This window comes from Dipodomys merriami, unplaced genomic scaffold (assembly GCF_024711535.1).
Source record: "Dipodomys merriami isolate MVZ:Mamm:240054 unplaced genomic scaffold, mDipMer1.0.p SCAF_3725, whole genome shotgun sequence".
Classification (NCBI taxonomy): Eukaryota; Metazoa; Chordata; class Mammalia; order Rodentia; family Heteromyidae; genus Dipodomys; species Dipodomys merriami.
In genome coordinates, this window is record NW_027205299.1 from 9,723 (window position 1) to 16,026 (window position 6,304).

Here is a 6,304-nt window from a genome sequence, read left to right on the forward strand (position 1 = left end):
CTAATATTTTGAATAATTTCTTCCTTTCTATTGTTCCTGCTACCTTCTTTGGAAATTCTTAGTTTTCCTGCATCTTTCATTTTTTTTCTCTTTTTTTTTTTTTGGTCAGCCGTGGGGCCTGAATTCTGGGCCTGGGCGCTGTCCCTCAGTTCTTCAGCTCAAGGCTAGCGCTCTACCGCTTGAGCCACAGCACCACTTCCAACTTTTTCTGCTTATGTGGTGCTGAGGAATCGAACCCAGGGCCTCATGCATGCAAGGCAAGCGCTCTACCACTGAGCCACCTTCCCAGCCCTGCATCTGTCATCTTGTGTCTACATTTTCCATCCTTGTGGCTTTCAACTTTATGTTCTCAGAGTTCTTATCCAGTTAATCTTCAGATCCACAACCTAATATTCAGTGTGTCCCTACAACTTTCCCAAAATATTTTTGCAAGCACACGTATTCCTAGTGTGTTCTAGGATTCCTCCTTTTTTTTTTTCTTCACAACTGCTTTATGGCTTTTATTTTACAGCTGCTATGGGCTCTCGAATCTTTTTGACGCTATTAGGCAAAAGTTTTAGACTATCTCCTCTATTTTCTGCTCAACCTCTGAGTCCTTTGTGTTCACCAGCACTCTTGGTTTATCTGGTGGCTGGTTTTTCTTCAAGCACCCCGTAACTCTTGTCTGTACATTTACAAAATTAAATGAAGCTGATTCATAAACGGGGTTGATGGAGAGCTATCTGCTGGGAAGCTGTGTCCAGGTGCTGGTCGGTTAGGTCCTCTGTAAGGATCTGGGAAAGGGATTGGCATGTAGGGGTTTCTCTGGGGATTGTCCTCAGGATCAGGTCCTTATGAGGGGCTTGGGATCCAGGATTGGGCAGAGAGAAGAGGTGAACTCTGTGGGTCCACAAAGACCTCAGCAGTCTGTGGCAGTGATGAGGATGGGGTAGTCCTCTGGAGATCTTCTTCCCTTCTCCTTCCATGAAGTCATTCATGACTGTCATCCCCAGTGAGGATGGTTACCCATGGTCCTTAGATCAGGACCACGTTCGAGCAGGGGAAGCAACATTTCAGAATGAAGAGATGTAAGTAGAAGCATACATTTCTCAGGATAATGAAGGTATTTTCTTCTCAGAAAGTGCAGACGAGATCACCAACATCCTTGGCTTTATTGAATGACTACATCCATGATGGTACAGGGTTTTTATTTTTGTTTTTCTAAAAGGGAAGGTAGGTATTGACTTAATCATGACCTCCTCTCTTTAGAGCGCTATATAACTTTTGCAAAGAAAGGAAAACTAATCTTATTCTTTGTGTGTTTCCTTTGTGAGCAGCCCGATCCTTGGTCTTGGTTCTGAGGGCAAACTTGGCCTATGTTCCCTTGGCCCCGTGAGAGGCTGCGTGCAGAAGTTGCTGCGAAAGACCATTGGGGAGTTGGGGCTGAATGTGACACATTGTGGAGCAGCAAGGAAAATGCAGACTGTGATTATTTTTATCACTTACTTTCCAGCAGTATTTTACCTGATTTCCTGTCGGTTATGAACATAGAGCTCTCCTCAGACAAGAAGGTGTCTTGCACCTGCCAAGTTTTGCTTAAGGCAACCTTTTTACTGGAGGACTTCCATTGTAGAACATCTGGTTGTGTGTGCAGGGTGGTGTATAAACTGATGGTCTTTTATTGAGCTCCCTCACTCTATTTAGGTAGCTAAATGTGGATTATCTAACTCCTCAGTTGTGGGAGCAGAAAGTAATAAGGGCAGGTTCTTGGCCTTGGGGTAGAGAGGGAACTCAGGGAGTCTCAGTTGCCTTACCCCTTGAGTCATGCCCTCATCCCTTTTTGCGTTAGTTTGTTTTCTTAGGATCTCCTTTTGCCTGGCCTGGTCCTTGGTCACAACGTTCTTCCTTCTACCTCTTGAGTAGCTGAGAGTCCAGGTGTGATGTATCATACCTGGTGCCAACTTCTTGGGCTTTAACCTCAAAACCAGAAGGATAAAATATTTGGGGTTCTATTTGCAGAGACACTTTTCCCATCAAAGAGATTTAAAAAGTACTCTAGATTGGGGTGTTCTGAGTATGGGCTCTGTGTTCCACCCCGATCTTGGTCAAAACCTGGAAAGGTAGGGCAGGATTCTGGGACCCGGGTGAGTTGAGAGACCTGGCGGGGCACAGGTGCTCTGCTTGGAAAGTTCCTCCCCACACTGCTTGTCCAAAACAGCAGCGTGGATGTGCTGTTCTAGGATGCCCCAAGCTCGAGGCAGGCAGCGAGCGCTACCAAGTACTTCTCCAGCTCTTTCAAGGAAAACACAGATATAAATTGGGAGAGAGCAGAAGACCCAAGGAGACATGGTGGTTAGGATAATGAAGAAAGAAATCAGCTTCACAGAACTTTTCACATGGGAGCCGAGGGAAGGCCAAGCAGTCCCTAATGGGAGGTTGGGGTGCAGATGACTGGGATCAGCAGCCGGGGCTAGGGACCAGAACTTTTATTGGCTGAACTTAAATGACACCACACTCACTGCCTACCACCACGTCTGATGTTTTGACCGTGCGTAAGGGTTTCACACGCAACATCCATTTGGGGTGGTCTGATTGGCTGGTAACATCTTGTGCCGAAGAGCAAGGCTGAGGTGGCTAAGATGATGGTTTTAAAATAAATATGAGGACGGAGGTTTTACACCCAATAGTGCTTTTCATTCTCCCCAAATGGACATCATTGCCCTTGTATCTGAGCCGATAGTCCAGGAGGGTGAGATTGTTTCTTTATATCTCCAATGAGCATACGATCATGATGCAACACAATGGGTAGGGCGGCCGAGGCTAGACTTGGCTCTGCCATCTTCTCTCAAACAGAGACCTGCTCAAAGCCACTCAGAGGGAGCAAGAAAACACTATTGTTCTTTTAGTGGCTGGTCACTAAAGACCATGCGTGCTGTTTTGCTAGCTTGGTACAGCATCGCCTACTTGGTAATTGAGAAAGAAAAGCTGTTTGGCGGTCAGATGCCAGCCATGACTAAGTATTGTGGAATGACCACTGAACTAAGGCCTTTGCTTTGTAAGGCAGCTGTGGGAGCAGGCCCTTCCCAACCCCCCTCTCTTGCAGCTTGGCTACTTCTCATGTTCAATCCACGCGAATGACCAGATGGGATTAGGAAGTTGTCCCAAATAGAGAATTGGTATTCCACAAATGGAATAATCACGGAGCAAACTCACTGTGAGATCACTGCTATCGCAGTGAGCTGGCTTCTTTTCCCAAATGAAGAGCATTTGAGAGGAAGGAAACATATGTAGCCGCAAGGCTTGATGTGCCAGGGAAGGCAACAAATGTCAGGTCAAGATTTGACTCTACTGGTTATTGTGATATATTGTAAGGACTTTCCTTCTTCCCTTCCTCCTTCCTTCCTCCCTTCCTTCCTCTCTTCCTTCCCTCTCCTCCTCCTCTCTTTCTGTGCCAGTCCTCCTGTGGCTAGAACTCCAGGCCCTGTCCTTGAGCTTTGCGTGCTCAAGGCTAGTGCTCTACCATTTGAGCCACAGCTCCACATCCAGCTCTTTGGTATTTAATTGGAAATCAGAGTCTCATGGACTTTCCTGCCCAGGCTGGCTTTGAACCACGATCCTCAGATCTCAGCCTCCTTTGTAGCTAAGATGACAGGCGTGAGCCAGTGACACCTGGTCTCATAGGGATCTCTTATAGCATTGGCCTGCAGTTATGGGCATCACTGGATATAAATAGTAATGTCCGGCAGTAGTAGCTTATGGTGGAGTATATTTGAGTGTATCTCATCACAGTACACTTGTGAGTAGAGGCTAGCCCACAGTAGAAACACCAGCAATACCAGGACTTCATAAGATGGCCAGAGGGTGGGGCTCTGTGACTCCCAGATAGAAATGTTAGTCCATGAAAGGAGGCAGCCGTGAGACCTGTTCATTTCCCTAAAACCAAGGGGAGGTATTTAAATGCTAACCTGGTCGCCATCAATCTCTCATTCATTGTCTCAGATCTTACGAGTCATACGGGATCTTTCCCACAAAATGCTACTTTGGGGAGTACTTTAAACACAAAGCCTGCCAGTGTTTGGAAGTGTTGTGCCCCACGCTCATAAATTTAACCTGCACTTCTTCAACGCTCCAGCCTGGGAGCTGCCCTTGCCTTGGAAACTCTCCGGACTGCATTAAATCTTCCCTTTGGCTGAGCATCAGCTAAAATTTATCTCATCTCGATGGACCCCGTACTGCCCAGGTGAGTGAGCCAAGTAGGAAGTGTGTATGTGTGTGTGTGTGTGTGTGTGTGTGTGTGTGTGAGAGAGAGAGAGAGAGAGAGAGGGAGGGAGGGAGGGAGGGAGAGGGAGGAAGGGAGGGAGGGAGGGAGGGAGGGAGGGAGGGAGGGAGGGAGGGAGGGAGGGAGGGAGAAAGAGAGAGAGAGAGATTATGTGAGCTGGACAGGGACAGCAGTGGTTGAAAACTGATGAGGCCAGCAGGCATAGCCACTGGGACGCACCTGGGACAAACATCCTCAGATAGTCGACCTGAGTGCTCATTAAGATCTTAGCAGCTAATGGAACACAAAGACAAGCTGAGGCTACAAGACTCTGCCTGCGAGGACAAGGGGGAGACAGGCTTTGTTCCTCCAAAAACAAAACAAAACAAAAAAGTCCTAAAACAACAACCACCACAACCACCACAACCACAACCACAACCACAACAAAACGCAAACCCCAGTCATTTTGAATAGGGGTTGAGGAGCGAAGGAAAGATCAGCCCAATTGTCCCTGTCAATTGTCACTCTGCTGTCCGCCGGCCTTTTATCATTTCACTAGTGGGTTGGTTACCTTTGCTTTCTCTTTATATCTTCCTCTCTGCCAAATGGACTCAAATCTCCACCTAGTTATTTACCCCTAAAGGGTCGGTTTTCTTATTCTAAAGGCCAAGGATCTGGATTAAAATATCCTCATTGAAATAAGTTATTCTCCCAAAGGAGGAGAAGTGGCACTTCTAATTGCAGAGGACTGTGGAATATTATCCAAGTAGGATGTTTGGAGTACAAAGTGGAGTCGGCCATTACTCCATGCTGACTGGTGTCTATCTCCTCTGCCGGGGCTGTGGGGGTGTGGTCACCTGCTGTGGGTTTCCACGCACCCTGTACGTGCATGCTGCTTTCTCCAAAGGAGATGTGAACCTCTGGGACAGAACATCCATTTCATACACTTATTTCATGTATTGCTAGAACATAACTTTTAATTAATTGCACATCTTATTTTTGTGTTTATAAGAAACACTTTTTTTCATCTTTTCTTTCTTTTTTTTTTTTTGGCTGGTGAAAGGAAGGGCATGAGGGTCTGGGGAAGGAAACTGCCCTGGAAGGTGAAATTCAGTTGAATGTTTCTTTCTTCCCGAATGGCCATTCTTCCCATTTCTCCACCTCACTGATAGAACAAAAGCGATTTTTACAAAAGGAAGACTGTTAATCTTCATGATGGAGAACTGAAGACACAGAAAAGTGACCAGAATTGCTGGCTGAGGTGAGCTGGATTGGACCCTAGCTATTTGAAGAATAGGTTTGTTGAAGAGACTTAGTTCTCAGAGCTAACAGGAGAGCCATTTGGTGGGGGTAGGTGTGGAGGGTGGGGTGGGCGGCTGGGGCATCTCTTTGCTTAGAGATCATACTCAAATTTCCTTTAATTTATAAAAGGAATCTGAAGACCTTGAGGCCACCTCTTGTCCATTCTATCCATTCTCTCTTATGAACACAAAGGACATCATTTGAATCATCCACGAAAAGACAAACATGTAAGACCAAAGAACTCCACACAAGGGAGTCCTTTTGTTACTCTTTGAACTGCTGAGATTATACTTTGGTATCATGTCAAAGTTACAGAAGAGTTGAAAACATAGAACATATACACATCACCAGATTCTCCCAGAGGTGACTACCTCATCTCCTCTGCTTTGTCCTTCACGCACACCATCTTTCATGTACACACACACACACACACACACACACACACACACACACACACACACACACACACACACACGTTTTAGGAACCATTTGATAAACGTGGCAGATATGCTGCCCTTTCACCTCTCACTCTTGCATAATACTGAATCATGATCAACATTGGGAAATGAAAAGTGAGATAATAGTATAATCTATGAATCATTTCTGTTTTTTTTTTTTTGGTCAATTATCCTATACGATGCCCTTCACAGCAAAAGAAAACCTCACATCATGTACCTGAATTCAGTTACAGGTCTTTCTAATGACACAGAACCTGGAACATTCTGCAGTCCTGGGCACTGATATTTTTGAAATGTCATAGCTCAG